Here is a 24,256-nt window from a genome sequence, read left to right on the forward strand (position 1 = left end):
CAGACTATAAGGGAGCAAATGTTAGCTTTAGCAGCTCCAGATGAATTACATGTGAGGATTCAATGAGATAATACAAGCTAAAAGTTCAATATAGTGTCTGACAACATAGTAAGTACCCAAGAAATCATGTTACCTAAGATTTGGTAAAATATGATATTTTGACTTGTCTCAAAATTCTTACACCCAAGGCTAACCTGTTATAATTATTTTATCTATTCTGAGGAAGGCTTGTGAGTATACTTATACTTTGGAGCTCATTTGGTTCTTTCCTCATGTATACAAAAAAATAAGTCAGCCATTCAGAAAACTCTTCGTCCTTTAAAAAAAAAAGTCCAAATCAGGTAGACTTTAAAGGTGTAGGATGGTTCTGCTTTATATGGTCATAGCATACTCTTGATGTTATGTTGTAAGATATTATCAAACATTATATTGGGTATAATAATTTCTTATTTATTTATAAAAGAAAGAATGAATAACAAGGCCTTGCTCTGTCACCCAGGCTGGAGTGCAATGACTCCATCACAGCTCACTGCAAACTCAACCTCCTGGGCTCAATCTACCAATCCATCTTAGCCTCACCAGTAGCTGGGACCACAGGTGCATGTGGCCAGGCCCGGCTAATTTTTGTATTTTTTTGTAGAAATGGGGTTTTGCCATGTTGCTCAGGCTGGTCTCAAACTTCTGGGCTGCTCAAGCGATCTGCCTGCCTTGCCACTGCTAAGTGATGGGATTACAGGCATGAGCCACCAGGCCTGGCATTTCTCTACTTTTAATCCAGACTGTAGCTGCCTCTCTCTGCTGTATTTATAAAAAAATTAATAAAATTCACGTTGTGGCATGTTTTTTCAATCAGGTCATCATACAAATTCCAAATGCTTTATTTGCACTGTGAACCCAACTAAACGTATCCCTCATTCAACTTCTAATTAGATCCAAAAAGATGCCTGCTGCTATTCCAACCCTACCGGTCCTAAGGGGATGTTTGATACAAGGGAAAGTGAATGGAAAGAAACGGTGGTCTCAAACAAGCTGTGGAAGGGGTCCATGAAAGTGAGGGGCTTTGAATCATTGCCTTCTGAAGTTTCCCTCTAACCCCTCTTCTGGGATATGGGCAAGCCTGAGGGAAGAGGAGGAGTTCCTCAAGGGGACTCCTTGACACAGGCACATTGTACACTTTACTTGCAGTGTATTATTGTACATGGCAGTTTATGAGAGCCTAGTTACACAGATGTGCAGATTGTATTTTCTAGCTTTAATTATCCTAACCATCACAAAATGTCCAAGTGTCTTAAAAACATTACTAAGAAACCATGGTTCATAGCGAATGCTATTAATAATAATGAAAGCGCAAGTGAAGGAAAGGAAAGTACCAGAGCCAACCCCTGTGCTCCTTCTAGTCTGAACTCTTGTCAGCCCCTAATGCGATGAAAACAGTGATGATATAATCACATTTAACAATAGTAGGCTCCCAAATTTCAAAAGTTTCAAGAAGATTATTTGAAATATGGATTTACATCTGTTAATCATATATGAGGCCATTGTGATTCACAAGACATTTAAAAATCTTTTTATTTCATTCTTAGAAATTTTATATTTCTATGTATAGTCATGGTATAAAAATCTGAATATAAAATGAATGAAATAATCTTATAAATAATTATGTAGCTCATATGTTAAACAATTAGGATTCATGGAATATAATTACTAAAGCAATCTTACTTCTTTTTCCCACTGTTCCTTTAAAATTTGTTCAGTGTGGGTAGTTTTCCCTTGCAGAATGGCCTCCCTAATCTCTTAGGTGACAGAAAGTTGTCATGTAGCTTTAAGTCTTGATTTAGTAGTTTAAATCTTTTGCTTCAAAAAACAATCCAAATTCCAAACTTGTTGCAATATGAAATCTGCTCCTCTCATCCTCCTGGGACCTGGTGCAGGAGAGAATTTGCAAGACAGGCTGGGAAGAAAGTCTGATTAAGGCTCTGTTCTCCAGTGGGTGATTTTACTCTACTTGCTTACTGAGGTTTCTGATCCCTTAGTATGTGGGACATGGAGATGAAGGAGTGAAAAGGATGCAGGGAATTATTACTCGACTGATATTTTCATATGCATATGTTTAAAATCATCTGAGATCTTTGGAGCCATCAGTCTCACTTTGTTGCCAGGCTGGAGTACAGTGGTGCGATCTCGGCTCACTGCAACCTCATTGCAATCTTCTGCCTCCTGGGTTCAGGCAGTTCTCCTACCTCAGCCTCCTGAGTAGCTGGGACTACACCACAATGCCCAGCTAATTTTTGTAGTTTTAGTAGAGACAGGGTTTCACCATGCTGGCCAGGATGGTCTCGATCTCTTGACCTTGTGATCCACCCTCCTCGGCCTCCCAAAGTGCTGAGATTACAGGCATGAAACACTGCGCCCAGCCAAGCAGGGTTCCTTTTAAAAGGACCCTAGGCTAATATTCCTTTTAAGAGTTGCACGTTTGGGCCTTGGGATTTGGGAGCCTTTGATCTGTCTTGGGAAAAGAGGGCACATAATTCTTATATGTGGTTCTTTCTTCTTCTGATACCACTTTAGCCAATCTCTCTCTTGTACTTTGGATTTATTAGTTGTAAGGCAGACACCAACTTACTGTGTCCGCCTCCTGCAGGGAACACTTCTCAAGCTCTCCGATGGTCTCAGTGACCCTGAAGCCAGATCTCAGCTAGCAGCAGAGCAGGCAATGACCCCTCTGTTCTCCCATGAGTAGAGGGTGGTGGGATCATGCTCAACACACAGCACAACTCTTTCCAAAAATCCTCCCCACGAATCCTCCTTAATTTCCAGGAACTTGACCTTTTTCTTCTGGGTGTGGGTAGGTATTAGAAATTTTGGCATGTTTGTCCCTCTCACAGCTCATTTTGGTGTCTATTGTCTTTCATGTTTTTGTGCATGGTTTTCATGTTTAGTTACGCTAAAAATTACTTTCACTTTATCACCTTCTCCAGGGGGAGAAAAAAGATGTCACCTTAATTTCTAAGGTTTAAATTCATTGAGCACTGTTTTTCTACCTGGCTTGTGCCTTAGTCATCACTTCAGAATCTCAAGGAAAGCTCAATTGCGGAATAAATTGGAAAGGGTTCTTAACATTTAGAATTTGGGATCTGATAGGCTTTAAAGGAAAGCTGGAAGGGTAAATCAATTGCTCTCAATTAGGGACAGCTTTCAAAGGTACGGTGATGAGGTCAATGTAATTTAAAGCAATTTATCTTGGAGCAGTTTGTCTTTTTTATAACATTCATGTTTCTCACTAATTTTTCTGGCTATATTTTCAGAACTGCAAGTTCAGCCCTTTAATTACAAGCTAATGATTGATGATCAATTAACATTTCTGTTAGGTGTCAAAAGTAATTCTATTGGTTTAATGCATTGCTATTACTTTAGCTGCTGAACAAATATTCACATGTCATGAGAACATCTCCAGTTCTCTGATCACCAATTTTCAACTAATTTTGAATTGTGTATCTTGCTCATGCTGTTGTAATGTTCTTTCTATATTATTCTGAAAGACCCTATTGCAGTTAGTTAGAGGCCAGACAAAAGCTGTTCTTGTTCCTTTAGAGTTAGAAAGTGATGGAATCATGAATATAGTTACACCTTATCATAGCTTTAAAAATGAATAATTAATAGAAATCCTTTTTTAAGCAGCAGCATAGCACAAAGGTTATACTCAATTTTGCAATGAAAACATCTTTATTTTTCAGCAGGAAACATTTTGCTTCTTTGTTTTAATCACTACCTCCACAATATAATAGATACAGGAAGAGCATTAAATTAAACATCTCTAAATGTGTTTAATTTAACTTCAAAAACCTTTGAGAAAATCGACCTACATGAAAATTTGATTTTGGCTCATATGTGAATGAATTAAATTTAGGTAATCACAAAGATCACCTTCACTACTAGTAGGTTTCAATTCATCATATTTGCTCATAAGGCTGAATTCACTCTGGGGGGAGAGAGATATCAAAATACCAAACAAATATATTTATTTTGTGATTTAAAAAATGCTAGGTTTAAAAAGCTAGTGATTAATTGTTAAGCTTCTAAATATTCAAACATTTACAGTTTTAAAACATTTATTTATTTTAAGACAGCCCCTCTAATGAAGTGGTTTGTGAAATGTTGAAAAATTTTGAGAGTACTAATTTGGTTCAGAAGCCCAGTTCCTTAAGTAGAGAGTAAAGACTCAAAGGACAAAAAGAACAATGCTAAAGAATGAACACTTGCTAAGTATTAACAAAGTCACCCAAGAACTGTTCCTTTATTAGAGAGAAAATACTAGGGCTTGACTGGGCCTATGCAAGCCACATCTGTTTTGATTGAAATAAGACATTTTAAGAAGTAAAGTTTGGCACAGCGATAATCTAAGTGAAATAGTTCTCCCAGGGCTTTGCAGGGATGAGCAGACTGACCCAGATACAAGAGTCAGGTAAGGTACTGTATAAAGACTTAATTAAAAGCAAGATACCTAGAAAGGCATCTCTGCAGAGATGGGAGAAAGACCAGAAATATAAAAAATTTCAAACCTTTATGAGTCAGCACTAGAGGACACCTACTGCCAAAGCTGCTGGCATCTGGAGGGCTGTTTCAACTGCAGTGAGAATAATACACTGATAGAAGTTTCTAACTCCAGGGATAAAAGGTGAGAAGTTCATAAAAGACTGTAACTAAACCAGATATCTATTAAAAATTTTGCAGTGGTAGACTCACATTTGGTTTATTATTTGTTATTCTTGCTTTAAATTATAACTCCTTTAAATAACTTATTGATAGATAAATCAATCTATAAGTTAATACTGTTATGTAGTGAAGGGTTATACTTTCTGAAAGTAAATTGTCTTAGGAAGTAGCTAAATCAGCTTGCTAAAAAGAAGTAGGGTTTATAAATGTTTCCCTTCTAAAAATGTCAACCCTTCCACATAATAGTAAGTACCCGGAACTGCACATAAGAGGCACAAGGGAGTTAATGAGGTTAGGAAATGTAAACCATGGATTCATTCTTGACTAAACATCAAAATTTCATACTGACTTGAAGAAAAATTTCTAAAAGTCTTTGCTTGAATATTATTATCAGAATCAGGCAAGCCTCAGATACGTTAGAATTTTGAAAGAATTGCATGAATTTTAATAAATGGTTACATTAAACACTAATGTCTAGGGAATATTTCCTGCTGAATAAGAACATTCACCTTATTAGGGAAGGTACATGGGTAACTGGTGAGGGAGGAGGAGGGCACTTCCATCTGTGAGGGCTTACTTGTCTAAATATCTATTCCATTGAAGCTTTAGATAAAACTTTAAGTTTGAAAGAAGTTTTTTGTTTTTACTATGTCATCACTTGTGTGACTTGGGTGAAACAATAAATCTCCAAGTATTTTGGTGCCTGTTTGGCAAAATGGGGATGACAATTATATTCTCCAAACAGGATTTCTTAAATTTTCGTTCTGCTTAAAGCACACAAATCTACACTCATCTCCTTCATGCTATAACATAATACTATTCAATACTAGGCTTTCTACAAATTTCTGTTCTTCTAAGTCCATATTCTTCCTTTATAAATTTTTCCCCACTATCAATTTCTAATAAGTTATCTCTCCAATATTATAGGTGCCACTTTGACTTTAGGCTTTATGGCTTTTAATATTTATTTTGGATTCAACAAGAAGCCACCAATATCATTGTGTGTGTGTGTGTGTGTGTATTCTTCCAGAATTTTTTATTTTTAAAACATGGAAGCAAATGGTACACAATTTTATACATTAATTTTTTAAAATTTAATACATCTTAGAGATTGTTTTAATCAGTACATAAGGGGTTTCCCCATTTTTATTGTATATGCATGCTGTAATTCAGTTACTATGGATGTGCTATAAGTTATTCAAGTTCTTATTAAGGTTTTATGCTATTATGAATAACTTTGGATATGCATCACTTCACTCATTTGAAAATATATCGGAGGATAAATTCTTAGAAGTGGAATGGCTAAGGAAAATGGTATGTGCGTTTGTAATGTTGGTAGAGATTGCCAAGTTGGCTGTCATGGAGATTGTACTGATTTACATTACCACTAGTAATGTGTGAGAGTTAGGTTTTGTTGCTTTTTGCTTGAACCACACTAATAACTTTCTAAATAACCTCCTCACTTTTGTTTCTTCCAGCACGAATATATCCCAAATGCTAACACCAGAGAAATCCTCCTAAAACAAAAGTCCTTTGCTTAGAAAATATCAATAACTCCTATTTTCCATCAAATTAAACTTCTTAACCTGGTGCTCAGAATCCTTGACAAAACAGGCCTATATTTATTCTTGAGTTTTATCTTCTACCACATACACCCTATATTCCAGATAAATTGAATCATTCCTTGTTCTATGCTGTGCTTTAGGCCTGAAACAGTTTCCTCTGTACAGAATGCTTCTCTACATATGTCTTTCAGTTTAAATCCTATCAACTTTCAAGGACCATCTCAAATATTACCGACCTAAAGGTCCAAATAGATTAGCCCTTAGGCTTACATTCTTTGTTTTGCTAATTAATAGTGTGCACTCAGAATAAATACATCTATTATAATAATTGGATTTTGGTTTAGGTGTAATTCAAATCTTCTTGGTTATGTAGTTGCCCAGTTCACAGATGACAGGAAGGAAAGTGTGAGAAGAGGATGGATGTGGGTGGGTGTTGGGTGGTGTGGGTGTTGTAGAGGGTGGTGGCAAGAGACACATATATATTGAAAGCCCAATAGGTGGCCAGTACTGTGTATTTGTACTGTCATCACCTATAGAAGAAACCTTTTGGAGGTGGATATTGTCATCTCCACTTTACAGTCAGACAAGCCCTATAACTAGTAAACAGTTGATCAGGATTTAAACTCAGGTCTATCTGGATGCAAAGCCTAGACTCTCACATTGTACTACATTGACTTATCTGGCAGAGAATAGCAGCAAGGAATGACTAATATCTTGAACTCTGTCTCTAAAGTTGAAGAAATAAACACCTATGAAAAGTTGAACAAGAACATTAGCATCACTAACTGGAACCATCTATTGTAGATACAACTGTCCTATACCATGTGAGTGTAAGTGTATTAGAGCACAATGAGATAAGCAAATTCTGGGTGGAATGTCCTGATTTGGAGAGCAGGGAAAGGTTTACTGCATATAGGAAGACTTCCATTCTGTTTTTTAAATGATATGTAAATAGATAAACTCAATGTATCTGGCATATGAACTCAATTGCAATGTCTATCATTCTGTAAATAGATGATAAATTAGTATGTGTATTGTGTATATTCTTGTGTATTTCTCTGTTGTTCTCTTTGAGTATCTATTTATCTATCTCAAGCCCATCTGCATAAATGAAAATCTTCCCCACTCACAAACGAATTTGCTGTCATTATAAAGTGGAAGATAAGGCCTGCTCAACTCTAGAGAAATGTTAAGCACATAGAAAATAGAAGCAATGATAACATTAACAATATTTTTATTAAATTAAAAAGAAATTGAAGAATGTTAAAAAATTCCAGAATTAACAGTTTTTAGAGTTAACATAAAATGAAGTAAAAAGCAACTTTAATATAATGAGCCAATTACTTGTACACAGGTATAGATTGGGTGAATACTAAAAAAATCACAGGTTTGTTGATTCTAATTTCACACTGAATATAATAAACAACTGTATTCATGTTAGAATTAGCTCTGTTAACTTTCTCTGCTTTCTAAACTAATCAAATTCATTGTTTTTTATCTCTAAGTGTTATTTAATAACAACTTTATTAAAAGTGCCAATATCTTAGAGGATTATATATATAGATATATTTATATTTATATTCACAAAGACACATATGTCTATACACATATGCACATGTAATATTTTTAAATCAAGTTTATCCTAAAGTTGCTTCCTTACATACTTTAAGTTTGGCCTAAAGATTTCTCTGTACATAGTGAACAGTAACCTCAATGGAAGTTTAAATAGACAATAACCTACTCTTGTGCCAGTCACCAAGTTTTGGCCAGTCAACTGTTGAAATCATGTTCAAATAAGGCAAATGTTGAGCTGTAACCAATCTGGCTGTTTGTGTACCTCACTTCCATTTTCTGTATGTCACTTTCCTTTTTGTGACCATAAATCTTCCACTATGTGGCTGCACTGGAGTCTCTCTGAGCTTACTCTCTCTAAGGAGGCTGCCAGATGCCAGATTCACAAATCATTCTTTGCTCAGTTAAACTCTATTAAATTTAATTTGTCTAAGGCTTTTTTTTTTTTTTTTAACAGATGGTGTCAGAAGTGGGATCTGAAGTAGAGCTTCCAGTGATCCCCAGGAGCATCGAGTGACCAAGTGAGGTACTTGCAGGGCTCATTGTGTCCATTGCTCTTTCACAGCAACTGGGAATGATGGTAAGTTCTCTCTCAGAATTCAAAGCTCCACATATTTGTGTTTTGAGCTTTCTGAATTTGAGCAAGTTTCTGATCCAAACTAGGTTTGGAAGTCACAAAAAAACTAAATCGGGTCCAGAATCTGATTGGATCTGATAATTAACTGGCTTGGATCTAGTTACAGGCCTCTTATGTCTGAATGGGTCAGACAGAAACCAGTAGAAAATGGCAATATTTCAGGGGACACAAACTTTGCCTGTAGAAATTTATAGGGATTTTTGTGTTCTACCTCCTTTGTTTTTCTTATGTGCCAAAGTAGGAAAAAATTATTGGCTAAGTTGATTAAGAGGATCTGAGAATTAAAGCTAAGATTCAAGATAAAAATGGGACCCTTATTTTCTTAAGAACTGAGTAATCTACCTTCTGGCTATGCCCACACCTACACGTGTAAGTATTAGGTCCTGGAAACAGCAAACACTTTTAGAAATAGCAAAATCTTACTAAAGGTAATTTAAATTACAATGGAACATTCCATAGAAACAACACTGCACTTGAAGAAGTGCAGTTGAAAATGAGGGCTCACAACTCTATGCACACAAATTAGAAAATCTAGAGGAAGTGGATAAATTCCTGGAAGGGCACAATCTTCCAAGATTGAATCAGGAAGAGATTAAAAACCTGAATAGACCACTATCAACTTCTGAAATTGAATTAGTAATTAAGAGCCTACTAACCAAAAAAAGCCCTGGCTCAGATGAATTCACAGCTGAATTCTACCAGACATACAAAGAACTGATACCAATCCTACTGAAATTATTCAAAAAATCAAAGAGGAGGGGTTCCTTTCTAACTCATTCTATGAAGCCAGCATCAGCCTGGTACCCAAATCTGGCAGAGACACAATTAAAAAAGGAAACTTTGGACCAATATCTCTCATGAATATAGACATGAAAATCCTCAACAAAATACTAGGAAATCAAATCCAGCAGCATATTGAAAAGTTAATATAACATGATCAAGTAAGCTTTATTCCTGGAATGCAAGGCTGGTTCAACATATTCAAATCAATAAATGTGATTCACTACATAAGGAGAATCAAAAGCAAAAATGAAATGATCTTCTCAATAGATGCAGAAAAAGCTTTTGATAAAATCCAACATCCCTTCATGTTAAAAACCCTCAACAGACCAGGCAATGAAAGAACATACTTCAAAATAATAAGAGCCATCTATCACAAACCCACAGACGACATCATACAAAGTGGGCAATTGTTTGAAGCATTCCCTTTGAGAATTGGAGCAGAACCAAATGTACACTCTCACCACTCATGTTCAACACAGTAGTGGAAGTCTTAGCCAGAACAATCAGACAAGAGAAAGAAATAAAAGGCATCCAAATAGGAAAAGAAGTCAAAGTATCTCTCTTTGCTGATGACATAATTCTATACCTAGAAAATCCTAAAGACTTTGCCAATAGTCTCCTAGAATTGATAAACACCTTTAGTAAAGTTTCAGTTTACAAAATCATTGTATAAAAATCAGCAGCATTTCCATATACCAACAAAGTCCAAGCTGAGAGTGAAATCAAGAACACAATCCCACTTACAATAGCCAAAAGAAAATGAAATACCTAGGAATACAGCTAGCCAAGGAGGTGAAAGATCTCTACAAAGAGAACTAAAAAACAAGATCAGAGATGAGATAAATGGGGAACATTCCATGCTGATGGACTGGAAGAATCAGTTTCATAAAAATGGCTGTACTGCCCAAAGCAATTTAAAGATTCAACACTATTCCTATCAAACTACCAAAGCCATTTTTCACAGAATAAATGATTCTAAAATATATATGGAAGTGAAAAGGAGCCCCAATAGCCAAAGCAATTGTAAGCAAAAGAATGAAGCCGGAGGTATCACACTACCCAACTTCAAGGCTGTACTATATAAGGCTACACTACTACTGCTACTACTACTACTACTGCTACTACTACTGCTACTACTACTGCTACTACTACTACTACTACTACTACCACCACCACTACTACTACTACAAGGCTACACTAACCAAAACAACTTAGTACTGGTACAGAAACAGACAAAGACAAGTGGAAGAGAATAGAAAACTCAGAAATAAAGATGCACACCTACTACAATCTGATCTTCAACAAGGCTGACAAAAACAAGCCATGGGGAAAGCACTTCCCATTCAACAAATGTTACTGAGATAACTGGTTAGCTGTATGCAGAAGAGTGAAACCAGACCCCCACCTTTCACCATATACAAAAATTAACTCAAAATGGATTAAAGATTTCAATGTAAGACCTTAAACTGTAAAGATCCTAGAAGACAACCTAGGAAATACTTATCTCAAAGTCAGCCTTGGTAAAGAATTTTTGGCTAAGTATGAAAAGCCATTGCAACAACAACAACATAAAGACAAAAAGGATCTAACTAAACTAAAAAGCTTCAGCACAACAAAAGAAACTATCAACAAAGCAAACAGACAACTGCGGAATGAGAGAAGATATCTGCAAAGTATGCATCCAACAATGGCCTAGTATCCAGAATCTATAGGGAGCTTAAACAAATCAACAGGCAAAACACCAAATAATTTCATTAAAAAATTGGCAAAGGACATGAAGACATACTTCTCAAAAGAAGACATACAAGTCACTAGCAAACATGAAAAAATGCTCAGCATCACTAATCATCGGAGAAATGCAAATCAAACTGGCGGTGAGATAAAATCTCACACAAGTGTGAATGGCTACTAGTAAAACTCCAAAAAAAACAATAGATGCTGGTGAAGATGTGGAGAAAAGTGGAAACTTATACACTGTTAGTGGGAATTTAAATTAGTTTAGCCACTGTGGAAAGCAATCTGGAGATTTCTCAAAGAACCTACCATTCATCTCAGCAATACTATTACTAGGTTTACACCCAAAAGAAAATCATTCTATCAAAAAGACACATGCACTTGTCTGCTCATTGTTGCACTATTCACAGTAGCAAAGACATGGGATCAACGTAGCTGCCCATCAGTGGTGGACTGAACAAACAAAATGTGATATATATACACCATGGAATTGTATGCAGTTATAAAAAATGAAAACATGGGCTTTGCAGAAACATGGATGGAGCTGGTGGCCATAATCCTCAGCAAATTAATGCAGAAACAGAAAATTCAAAAATACATGTTCTTTCTTATAACTGAGATCTAAGCATTGAGAACACATGGATATAAATATTGGAATGATAAACACTGTGGACAACTCAAGGTTCGGAGTGGGTGGGTTGAAAAACTAACTATTGAGTACTATACTATGCTTACTACCAGGGTGAGGGAACCCGTACTCCAAACTTCAGCATCATACAATATTCCTATATAACAAATCTGCACATGTACCCCTGTATTTAAAATAAAAGTTGAAATTTAAAAAAAATGAAAAAAAATGAAGCTTTCCAAATTAGTCTCATCTATGGATGCCTATTGATATGCAGAAGCTTCTAAAGTATTTCAGTATTTTAAATTAAAGACTCTTCATAAAAGGCAAATAAAAAGCTAAAATGACTTATTAGGAAAGTTAAATCTGCTTTCCTTTTTGCTTAGTTACTACACTGCCCCAAAGACAAAAATGAAAGCTATCCTGGATAAAAAGTTTCTAAAAGTAGGCCCTACAGGTGTGTAGAAAACTAAGTAGGCACTCACGGTACCTGATTTCAGGACTTGGCTTTTAGATGACATTTCTGGACCTGCCTTAGGCCAGAGGGGAGCTCAGTGCTCTGAAGGGTGAGTCCCAGGCCAGGCAGCATTCACCACAAGCTGACTGAAGAGCCCTCAGGTCTTAAGGGAACATGGTGGTAGTCTGGTAGTACTCCCTGTGGGCCTGAGATGGCAGTGGCCACGGGGTGAGGCTTGCTGCATTTGGAGAGGGGAGGGAAGAGTGGGAAGCACTGCGTCTTGTGGTTTGAGTGTCAGCTCAGCCACAGTACAATAGAACACCAGGTAGACTTCTAAGATTTTTGACTCTAGTTTCTGGCTCCTGAATGGCACCTCTGGACCCCCCTGGAGCTTGGGCTTGGAGAAATTCATCACCCTCAAGGGAAGAACATAGGCCTGGATGGCTTTGCCACCAGCTAATTGTAGATCCTCAGGGCCTTGAATGAACATAGCCGGTAGCCAGAGAGTGGTTGCAGCAGGGCTTGGGCAAGACCCCAGTGCTCTGCTGGTTTCAGGTCTGACCCAGCACAGTTCTAGGGGTGGTGGCTACAGCGGTACTTGTGTCACTCCACCTCTAGCTCCAGGTGGCTCAGCACAGAGAGAGACTGGGACCAAAGTAAAAAGAACTTTATTACCAGAGACTCTGGTAATAAAGATAATTCTTCTGGATCTTGTCCAAGACTATCAAGGCAGTATCTCTATGAGTCTGCAAGAATCATAGTGTTACTGGTCTTGGGGTCCTCTCTAAAGCAGGACCATATGGTGTTAGACCATAACACCCAAGTCCTTTTGAATATCTGGAAAGCCTTCCCAGGAAGAATGGGTATAAAGAGCCCAGACTGCAAAGACTATAATAAATACCTAACTCTTCAATGGCCAGACACAGATGAACACCTACAAGTATCCAGACAATCCAGGAAAACATGACTTCAATAAATAAACGAAATAAGGCACCAGAAACCAATCCTGGAGAAACAAGGATACGTGATCTTTCAGACAGAGAACTCAAAATAGCTGTTTTGAGAAAACCCAAAGAAATTCAAGCAGATGACTTCGACAAAGAGATTAAAATAATTAAAAAGAATCAGGCAGAAATTCTGGAGTTGAAAAATGCAGCTGGCATACTGAAGAAATCATCAGAGTCATTCAGTGGCAGAGTTGATCAAGCAGGAAAAAGAATCAGTGAGCTTGAAAACAGGCTATTTGAAAATACAGTCAGAGGAGACAAAAGAAGAAAGAAAGAAAAAAAAAAACAAAAAACAATGAAGCATGTCTACAGGATCTAGAAAATAGCCTCAAAAGGGGAAGTCTAAGAGTTATTGGCTTTAAAGAGTATGTAGAGAAAGAGATATGGGTAGAAAGTTTATTCGAAGGGATAATAACAGAGAACTTCCTGAACCTAGAGAAAGATATCAGTATCCAAGTACGAGAAGGTTACAGAACACCAAGCAGATTTAATCCAAAGAAGACTAACTCAAGACATCTGGTAATTCAAGTTGCAAAGGTCAAGATGAAAAAAGGATCCAAAAAGCAGCAAGAGAAAAGAAACAAATAATGCAGCTCCAATACACCTAGTGGCAGCCTTTTCAGTGGAAACCTTATAGGCCAAGAGAGAATGGAATGACATATTTAAAGTGCTGAAAGGAAGAGAACTTTTATGTTAGAATAGTATATCTGGTGAAAATATCCTTCAAGCATGAAGAAAAAATAAAGACTTTCCTAGACAAACAAAAGCTGAAGGATTTAATCAACTCAGACTTGTCTTACAAGAAATGCTAAAGGGAGTACTTTAATAAGAAAGAAAAGGACATTAATGAGCAATAAATAATCACTCGAAGGTACAAAATTCACTAGTAATAGTAAGTATGCAGAAAAACCGAATATTATAGCACTGAAAATGTAGTGTGTAAACTACTCTTCTTTAAGTAGAAAGACTAAATGATTTACCAATCAAACATGGTAACTACAACAACTTTTCAAGACATATTACAATATGACATAAACAGTAACAAAAACTTAAAGCAGGGGCACAAAATTAATGCATGAAGTCTTTGTAAATTTTCTTTCTGTTAGTTTGTTTATGCCAACAATGTTGTTATCAGCTTAAAATAATAGGTTATAACATAGTATTTGCAAGCTTCATGATACCCTAAACCAAAAAACATACAATGGAGACACAAAAAATAAAAAGCAACAAACTAAATCACATCACCAACGAAAATAACCTCCACAAAAAGAAAGACATGAAGGAAAGAAAGAAGGAAGAGAAGACCATAAAACATCCAGAAAACAAATCACAAAATGACAGAGGTAAGTCCTTACTTATCTATAAATTGAATGTAAATGGACAAAATTCTTCAATCAAAAGACATAGAATAGCTGAAGGGATAAAAAACCATGAGGCCAGGTGTGGTGGCTCACGCCTGTAATCTCAGCACTTTGGGAGGCTGAGGTAGGCGTATCACTTGGTCAAGAGATCAAGACCATCCTGGCCAACATGGTGAAACCCCATCTCTACTAAAAATCCAAAAATTAGCCTGGCGTGGCAGTGTGGCGGTGTGTACCTGTAGTCTCAGCTACTCAGGAGGCTGAGGCAGGAGAATTGCTTGAACCCAGGAGGCAGAGGTTGCAGCGAGCCGAGATCATGCCACTGTACTCCAGCCTGGTGATAGTGAGACTCCATCTCAAAAAAGAAACCAAAACCAAACCAAACCAAACCAAAAAAAGAAAAGAAAAGAAAAAAAAAAACCCAAAAAACAGACCCAATGATCTGTTGCCCATAAAAAACAGACTTCACCTATAAAACACACATTGAAAATAAAGGGATTGGAAAAAGATATTCCAAGTCCATGGAAACCAAAAAAGAGCAGAAACAGCTATATTCATATCAGACAAAATAGATTTCAAGAAAAAACTAAGAATAGATAAAGAAGGTCACTATATAATGATAAGGGGTTCAATTCAGCAAGAGGATATAACAATTTTAAATATATATGCACTGAATGCTGGAGCACCTAGATGTATAAAGAAAATATTATTAGAGCTAAAGAGAGAAATAGACCCCAATATAACAATATCTGGAGATTTCAACATCCCACTTTCAACACTGCATCAATGTTCTAGACAGAAAATCAACAAAGAAACATCAGATTAATCTGCACTATAGACCAAATGGATCTAATAGATAGTTACAGAACACTTCCTTCAAAGACTGCAGAATACACACTCTTTTCCTCAGGATGTAGATTATTCTTAAGGACAGATCATATGTTAGGTCACAAGACAAATCTTAAAACATTCAAAAAATGGTAATCATATCAAGCACATTCTCTGACCACAATGGAATAAAACTAGAAATCAATGACAATAGGAATTTTGAAAACTATACAAACACATGGAAAGTAAACAATATGCCCCTGAATGACCAGTGGGTAAATGAAGAAATTAAGATGGAAATTGAAAAATTTCCTGAAAAATATGATAATGGAAACACAATGTGCCATTTTGTTGTATGGAATACAGCAAAAGCAGTACTAATAGGGAAGTTTATAGCTATAAGTGCCTACAGAAAATAAAAACTTCAAATAAACAACCTAATGATGCACCTTAAAGAGCTAGAAAAGCAAGAGCAAGCCAAACCCAAAATTAGTAGAAGAAAAGGAATAATAAAGATCAGAGCAGAAATAAATGAAATGGAAATGAAGAAGACAATACAAAAGATCAATGAATCAAAAAGTTTTTTTAAAGATGAAAATTGACAAACTTTTAGCTTGCCTAAGAAAAAAGAGAAGACCCAAATATATAAAATCATAGATGAAAAAGGAGACATTATAACTGATAATACAGAAATTCATATGATAATTTGTGGCTACTGTAAGCAACTCTATGGCAAAAAATTGGAAAGTCTAGAAGAAATGGGCAAATTCCTAGATGCATACAACCTACCAAGATTGAACCATGAAGAAATCCAAAATTTGAACGTACCAATAACAAGTAACATGATTGAAGTTGTAATTAAAAATCTCCCTGTAAATAAAAGCATAGGACCCAATGACTTCACTGCTGAATTCTGTTGAAAATTTAGAAAAGAACTAATAGCAATCCTACTGAAACAATTCTGAAAAAATAGAGGAGGGGATACTTCTAAGCACACACTATGTAGCCAGTATTACCCTGATACCAAAACCAGACAAAGACACATCAAAAAAAGAAAACTACAGGCCAATATCTCTGATGAATCTTGATGCAGAAGGCCTCAACAAGGTGTTAGCAAACCAAATTCACTAATATGTTAAAAGAGATCATTCATTCATGACCAAGTGGGATTTGTCTCTGGCTTGCAAGGATGGTCCAACATACACAAATCAATCAATGTGATAAATCATATCAATAGAATGATGGACAAAACCCATATGATCATGTCAGTGGATGTTGAAAAAGCATTTGATAAAATTCAATGTCCCTTCATGAAAAACCCTCAAAAAACTGCATGTAGAAGGAACATACATCAACATAATTAAAACCATATGTGACAGACCCATAGCTAAAACCATACTGAATGGGGAAAACCTGAAAACCTCCCCTCTACTGTCTGGAACATGACAAGGATGCCCACTTTCACCACTGTTATTCAACATAGTACTAGAAGTCCTAGCTAGAGCAATCAGACAAGAGGAAGAAATAAAGGGCATCCAACTGGAAAGGAAGAAGTCAAATTATCCTTGTTTGTAGATGGTATGATCTTATATTTGGGAAAACCTAAAGACTCCACCAAAAAACTATTTGAACTGATAAATTTTGTAAAGTTGCAGGATACAAAATCAACGTACAAAAATCAGTAGCATTGTTTATGCTAATAGTGAACAATCTGAAAAAGAAATCAAGAAAGTAATCCTAATTATAATAGGCACAAGTGAAATTAAATATGTAGCATATTAGCCTGTTCTCATGCAGCTAATAAAGTCATACCCCAGACTGGGTAAATTATAAAGGAAAAAGGTTTACTGGACTCACAGTTCCACAAGGCTGGGGAGGCCTAACAATCATGGCAGAAGGCAAAGAAGTAGCAAAGGCACGTCTGACATGGTGGCAGGCAAGAAAGCTTGTGCAGGGGAACTCCCATTTATAAAACTATCAGATCCCATGAAACTTATTCACTACCACGAGAATAGTATGGGGGAACTTCCCCCATTATACAATTATCTCCACCTGGCCCCACCCTTGACAAGTGGAGATTATTACAACTCAAGGTGAGATTTGCGTGGGGACACAGACAAACCATATCACCTAGGATTTAACCAAAGAAATGATCTCCACAGTGAAAACTATAAAACATTGAGAAAAGAGATTGAAGAGGACACCAAAAAAGAGAAAGATATTCCATGTTCACGGATGAGAAGAATCAATTTTGTTAAAATGTCTGTACCACCCAAAGCAATCTACATATTCATTGCAATCCCTTTCAAAATACTAATGACATTCTTCACAGAAAAAACAAAAACAAAAACAAAAACAAAACAAAACAAAAAACTATCCTAAAATTTACATGGAACAACAAAAGACCCAGAATAGTCAAAGCTATCCTGAGCAAAAAGAACAAAACTGGAGAGAATCACATTACCTGACTTCAAATTGTACTACAGACTGGCAGAGGTGCTCCAGCCTCTGCTCAGTCCGCAGTCAGTGCCACAGTGCCTGGCCTCCCACACACCCTGCAGGTAGTGCCCGTGCCCTCAGCCCAGAGTGCACTGGTGCCGGCGCCAGCTCCCAGAAAGAGTGCGCCACACAGAGATGACAGCTGAGGAGATGAAGGAGACCTAGAGCTGGGAGCAATTGGTGCCTCTGCCCATGGAGGGAGTGGACATTAGCCCCAAACAGGAGGAAGGCATGCTGAAAGTCATCAAGAGAGGGCACAGGTACAGAGATGCCCATGATTGGGGACCGAGTCTTTGTCCACTACACTGGCTGGCTGTTAGATGGCACAAACTTTGACCCCAGTCTGGATCACTCCTTTGACTTGGGAAAAGGGAGATCATCAAGGCTTGGGATATTGCTATAGCAGCCATGAAGGTGGGGGAGGTGTGCCATATCACCTGCAAACCAGAATATGCCTACAGTGCAGCAGGCAGTCCTCCAAAGGTCTCCCCATTGCCACGCTTGTGTTTGAGGTGGAGTTGTTTCAGTTTAAGGGAGAAGATCTGATGGAAGAGGAATATGGTGGAATCACCTAGAGAACACAGACTCGTGGTGAAGGCTATCCAGGCCCAGTGAGGGTGCTATCATGGAGGTTGCACTGGAAGGGTGCTACAAGGACCAGCCCTTTGAACATCAGGAGCTCTGCTTTGAGGCAGGCAAGGGGGAGAACCTGGATTTGCCTTATGGTCTGAGGAGGGCCATTCAGTGCATGTAGAAAGGAGAACATCCCATTGTGTACCTCAAACCCAGCTATGCTTTTGGCAGTGTTGGGAAGGAAAAGTTCCAAATCCCACAAAATGCCTAACTAATATGAATTACACCTCAAGAGTTTTGAAAAGACCAAGAAGTCTTGGTAGATGAATTCAGAAGAGAAGCTGGAACAGAGCACCACAGTGAAAGAGCGGGACACTGTGTACTTCAAGTAAGGCAAATACAAGCAAGCTTTTCTATTGTCTAAGAAGATTGTGTCCTGGCTGAAATATGAGTCTAGCTTTTCCAGTGAGGAAGCATAAAAGGCAAAAGCCCTTCAACTGGCCTCTCACCTCAACCTAGCCATATGTCATCTGAATCTACAGGTCTTCTCTATTGCCACTGAAAGCTGTAACAAGGCCCTAGAACTGGACAGCAACAACGAGAAGGGCCTCTTCTGTCGGGGAGAGGACTACCTGGTTGTGAATGACTTTGAACTGGCATGGGCTGACTTCTGAAAGGTCCTGCAGCTCTACCCAAACAATGAAGCCACCAAGGCCCAGTTGGCTGTGTGCCAGCAGCAGATCTGCAGGAAGCTTGCCTGGGAGAAGAAGCTCTATGCCAACATGTTTGAGAGGCTGGCTGAGGAAGAGAACAAGGTCAAGCCAGAGGCTTCCTCAGGAGACAATCCCACTGACACAGAGATGAAGGAGGAGCAGAAGAGCAACACCACAGAGAGCCAATCTCAAGTGGAGACAGAAGCATAGCCCCTCTCCACCAGCTCTACTTCTGTGGCTGCCTGCCTCCCTGTCTCCCTACTCTGTCCTGTGAGTTTTGTAAAACCTGAGGAATTTTGAGCAAATTAGACCTTTACTTTTCTATCTGATTGGATGGTGGCTTTAGGGTGAAGGGAGAAAGGAGTAAGCTGGGAGATTGAGGTGGGGAATCATTTTAGGTGGTGTCACCCCCTCTTCCCTTCCCCCATTGCACATGAACATATGTCCATCCATACATGCTCATTAGAATGTTAATTTATTGTGATCCCTCTGTTTGTTAGTTCCATTTTCGAAGGGTAGAAGAGGCAAATGGTAGGGATGGGGTCTGACATGAACCCAGGGTGGAGAGGGAGACTCCTGGGCAGCAATTTTCCCCATCCTTTCCCTCTCCCAGTCCATTTCCCTCTCCCAGTCCATTTCCAAATGTGGCCTCCGTGTGGGTGCTAGGTACATGGGAAGAAACACCATTTCTTCTCTGTTCCCTTCCTCACTCCAAATGGCATGGCTGATGATGTCTTCTGGTGTCATGGTGACCACCCCCTGTCCCCTGTTCTGGTATTTCCCCTGTCAGTTTTCCCTCTCAGCAAGGTTGTGTCCCCAAACCCCTCAGCCTCTTCTTTGCATGTTGCTGAAGGTCCAGGCTTGCCTCAAGTTCCATGCTAGAGCAATAAAAGTGGAAACATTAAAAACAAAACAAACAAACAAAAAAATTATACTACAGACCTATAGTAATCAAAACAGCATGATGTTGGCATTAAAACAGACACATAGATTAATGAAACAGAATAGAGAACCCAGAAACAAATTCATACACCTACAGTAAACTCATTTTTGACAAAGGTGTCAAGAACATGCACTGGGGAAAAGACAATCTCTTCAATAAATGGTGCTGGAAAAACTGGATATCCATATGCAGAAGAATGACACTATATGCCTATCTCTCACCACATACAAAAATCAAATCAAAATGGATTTTTGAACTATGAAACTACTACAAGAAAACATTGGGGAACTCTCCAAGACATTGATCTGGGCAAAATTTCTTGAGTAATACCCCACAAGCACAGGCAACCAACCAAAAATAGACAAATGGGATCACATCAAGCTAAAAAGTTTCTGCACTGTGGAGAACAGTTTGGAGATTCCTCAAAAAGCTTAAAATAGAGCTTACCATATGATTCAGCAATCCTACTGCTAAGTATATACCCCAGAGAAAGAAAATCAGTATAACAAAGAGATATCTGGACTGCTGTGTTTGTGGCAGCACTGTTCACAATAGCCAAGATTTGGAGGCAACCTAAGTGTCCATCAACACATGAATGTTGAAGAGAACAATCAACAAAGTGAAGAGACAGCCCATAGAATGGGAGAAAATATTTGTAAACTCCCCATCTGACAAGGGATTAATAAGCAGAATGTTTAAGTAGCTCAAACAGCACTGAAGGAAAAAATATAATAATTTGATTAAAAATTGGGCTAAGGATATGAAAAGACATTTCTCAAAGGAAGGTATAGAAACAGCAAATAGGTATATGAAAAAGTACTCAACATCACTGATCATCAGAGAAGTGCAAATCAAAACTACAGTGAGATATTATCTGACCTTAGTTAAAATGGCTTTTATCCAAAACAGTCAATAACAAATGCTTGTGAGGATTTGGAGAAAAGAGAACCCTCATACATTATTGGTGGGGATGTAAATTAGTACAACTACTGTGGAGAACAGTTTGGAGATTCCTCAAAAACTTAAAATAGAACTTGCCATATGATTCAGTAATCCTACAGCTAAGTATATACCCCAGAGAAAGAAAATTAGTATAACAAAGAGATGTCTGGACTGCTGTGTTTGTGGCAGCACTGTTCACAATAGCCAAGATTTGGAGGCAACCTAAGTGTCCATCAACAGATGAATGGATAAAGACAATGTGGGACTTATACGCAATGGTGTACTATTCAGCCATAAAAAAGATTGAGATTCAGTCATTTTTAACAACATGGATAGAGCTGGAGGTCATTAATTTTTGTGAAATAAGCCAGGCACAGAATGACAAACATTGTATGTTCTCATTTAGTTGTGGTATGTAAAACTCAAAGCAATTGAACCCATGGAGATAAAGAGTAAAAAGATGGTTACCAGCTCCTGGGGAGAGCACTGGGCCCTTCTGTGGGGTGGTGGGGATGGTTAATGTGTACAAAAAATATTTAGAATTAATGAACAAGACCTAGTATTTGATAGTACAACAGGGTGACAATAGTCAATAATATTTGAATTATACATTTTAAAATTACTAAAAGAGCATAATTGGATTGTTTTTAACACAAATGCTTGAGGGGATGCAATTCCCATTTTCCATTATGTAATTATTACACATTGCATTCCTGTTTCAATACATCTCATGTATCCCATATACACCTATTATATACCCACAAAAATTAAGTAGGCCCTTGGGAAAAGTAGGTTTTCTTCTTTATCAGACCCATCCATACCGAGTTCAGGCCTAGAGAATGCTTTCTTTGCTCTGTTCCTTAATGGGCTCCACCCTGAACTCAGTAATTTTAGCTAAGAAACAATAGCTAAGTTTAAAAGATCACCACCTATCAAACTGAAATACACCTTTCTGGAATTTAACTGGCTTTCCTGAAACCCTTTTGTAAAAGAAATTAACACCTATAAAGGAAATCTCCGTTTGTAAGATGTCTGCCTATGTACATTAGAAACTCTTCCCATTGTTTTAAATTTACATAAGTCATACTTCTGTTTAAGGTGCTTTTCTGGCCATCTTATCTAACTTAACTTTTATTTACACCATTTTCCCCTTGGTTTGAGCAAATGATACTGTATTTAGGCCTAAGGTTTTTCTTTTAATGATATCTACATATATCATATGTATATTATAAAATTAATATATATAATTTATAATAAATATATAATATACATATTATTAGATTACCACTTTATCTTGTACTTATTGGCTTTAATTTACAAGCATTTATCATCACAAATTATATTATACCAGTGTGTTTGATTTCTCTTCTTGTTAAAGTGAAGTAAATTTGGTAAGCTTTCCTTATGTTCATAAATCATTTAAATGCATAGACAATTAAAAATGTGTTTAGTTTGTATATACACACAACAGAAAGTAAAATGCTTTCTTCCATATTAAATAATTAATGTAACATATATCAAATATTTCTTTGAAATTCAATAGACATTTAAAAAATATACAGTAGCATATGTACCCATCATATTTCAATTATATTTTAACATTCTTTGGTGTTATTGAACAGCTATTCCCTGTTACATATCTCTTTAGCATTGGTGCCTCTTAATGAAATATAAGAAACTAATAGGATATGTTGTACAAAAATTTAGTGACTCATATTTATTATCCTTAATGTAGAAAGTCTTATTTATTTGTGCCTCAATTTATTTGCCAGTTGAGTAGGAATGCAGAAATAAAAGGTAAGTAATAAAGAAAAAGTCACTTCATGGAAAATGGAAAGGCCTGGAGATAGTTTGTAATTATGCAGCTTTCACAGTCAGAGGACACGTGTGAAAATGCAGACCACAAGCATGCTTACAGCAGGTAAATACATAGTACAGAGTATTCCTTGGTGCATAGAATGAAAGCACATTTCTACTAATAAATTATGTATACTTAATATTGCATATTGTTATATAATATTAAAAATGTTTTAGGGTTCTTTAGAGAAACAGAACCAACAGAGAGAGAGAGAGACAGAGAGAGAGAGACAGAGAGAGAGAGAAAATGAGAGACAGACAGAGATTTTTTCTTTTTTTTTTTTTTTGAGATGGAGTCTCGGTCTGTCGCCCAGGCTGGAGTGCAGTGGTACGGTCTCAGCTCACTGCTAGCTCTGCCTCCTGGGTTCATACAATTCTCCTGCCTCAGCCTCCTGAGTAGCTGGGACTACAGGCGCCCACCACCACACCCGGCTAATTTTTTGTATTTTTAGTAGAGACAGGGTTTCTCCATGTTAGCCAGGATGGTCTCGATCTCCTGACCTCATGATCCGCCCACCTCAGCCTCCCAAAGTGCTGGGATTACAGGTGTGAGCCACCACACCCGGCCCAGACAGAGATTTATTCTGAGGAATTGTCTTGTGACTATAGAGACTTGGTGAGCCCCAAATTTGCAGGGCTGGAGACAACAGGGAAGAGTTGCAATCTGAGTCCAAGCACAATCTGCTGGGAGAATTTTCTCTTCTGGGGAGGTCAGTCTTTTTCTGTTAAGGCTTTTCAGTTTTTGGATGAGGCCAACCCACATTATGGAGGGTAATCTGCTTTACTCATAGGCTACTGATTTAAATGCTATCACATCTAAAGAAATACCTGCACAGAAACATCTAGAATAATATTTGAACAAATATCTGAGTACCATGGCCTTACCAAACTGACACATAAGATTAACCATCACAAAGAGGATGAATACTTTTTAAAGAAATGATTTCATTTTGTTCTTCAGTACCACGTGCAACAAAATAATTCTTTAAACTGTTTTGTCAACTGCATTCTCCTTACATCTAGTTTTTTGACATTATTTTGCTAGGTAAGAAGAGGAGAGAGAAGTGAGACTCTGTAAAACTAAAATTGGAACAGGAGTTCTGTGAGTGAGGGGTGGCCTGAGCCACCCTTCTAAAACCATGAGTAAATGGTAGGACTTTGCGCAAAATTTGAGTGAGTGTCCCTGTGGTACATCTGTGCAGGCTACAGCCAAGATTTCTGGGTTTCCAAACTTAGTCAAGGTGCCCTTTTCCCAGCCTGACACACGTAGAAGCCACAGATCTGCTGGCCCTTCTGCAGTCACGCAGGCTTAGCCAATTTACAATTAAGAGGATGTAAATATGCAACATACGTAAATATGTTTTAGACTCAGTTTTCATCCAAGGTCCGAAGACAATAGCAATAATCCTAAATCCCAGAGTGAGATCCTGAACCACTTGTCTTG

The 24,256-nt window shown here is 37.6% G+C and overlaps 1 protein-coding gene and 1 pseudogene across 4 annotated transcripts in view; one reads left to right on the plus strand and one right to left on the minus strand.

The window, feature by feature from the left end:
• NDST3 (N-deacetylase and N-sulfotransferase 3) overlaps positions 1-24,256 on the minus strand; it is a 218,868-nt gene that overhangs the window by 46,272 nt on the left and 148,340 nt on the right. The gene's annotated exons all lie outside the window — the stretch shown is intronic.
• LOC126955598 (peptidyl-prolyl cis-trans isomerase FKBP4-like) lies at positions 17,920-19,607 on the plus strand (annotated as a pseudogene).

Source organism: Macaca thibetana, chromosome 5, assembly GCF_024542745.1.
Source record: "Macaca thibetana thibetana isolate TM-01 chromosome 5, ASM2454274v1, whole genome shotgun sequence".
NCBI classification, from domain to species: domain Eukaryota; kingdom Metazoa; phylum Chordata; class Mammalia; order Primates; family Cercopithecidae; genus Macaca; species Macaca thibetana.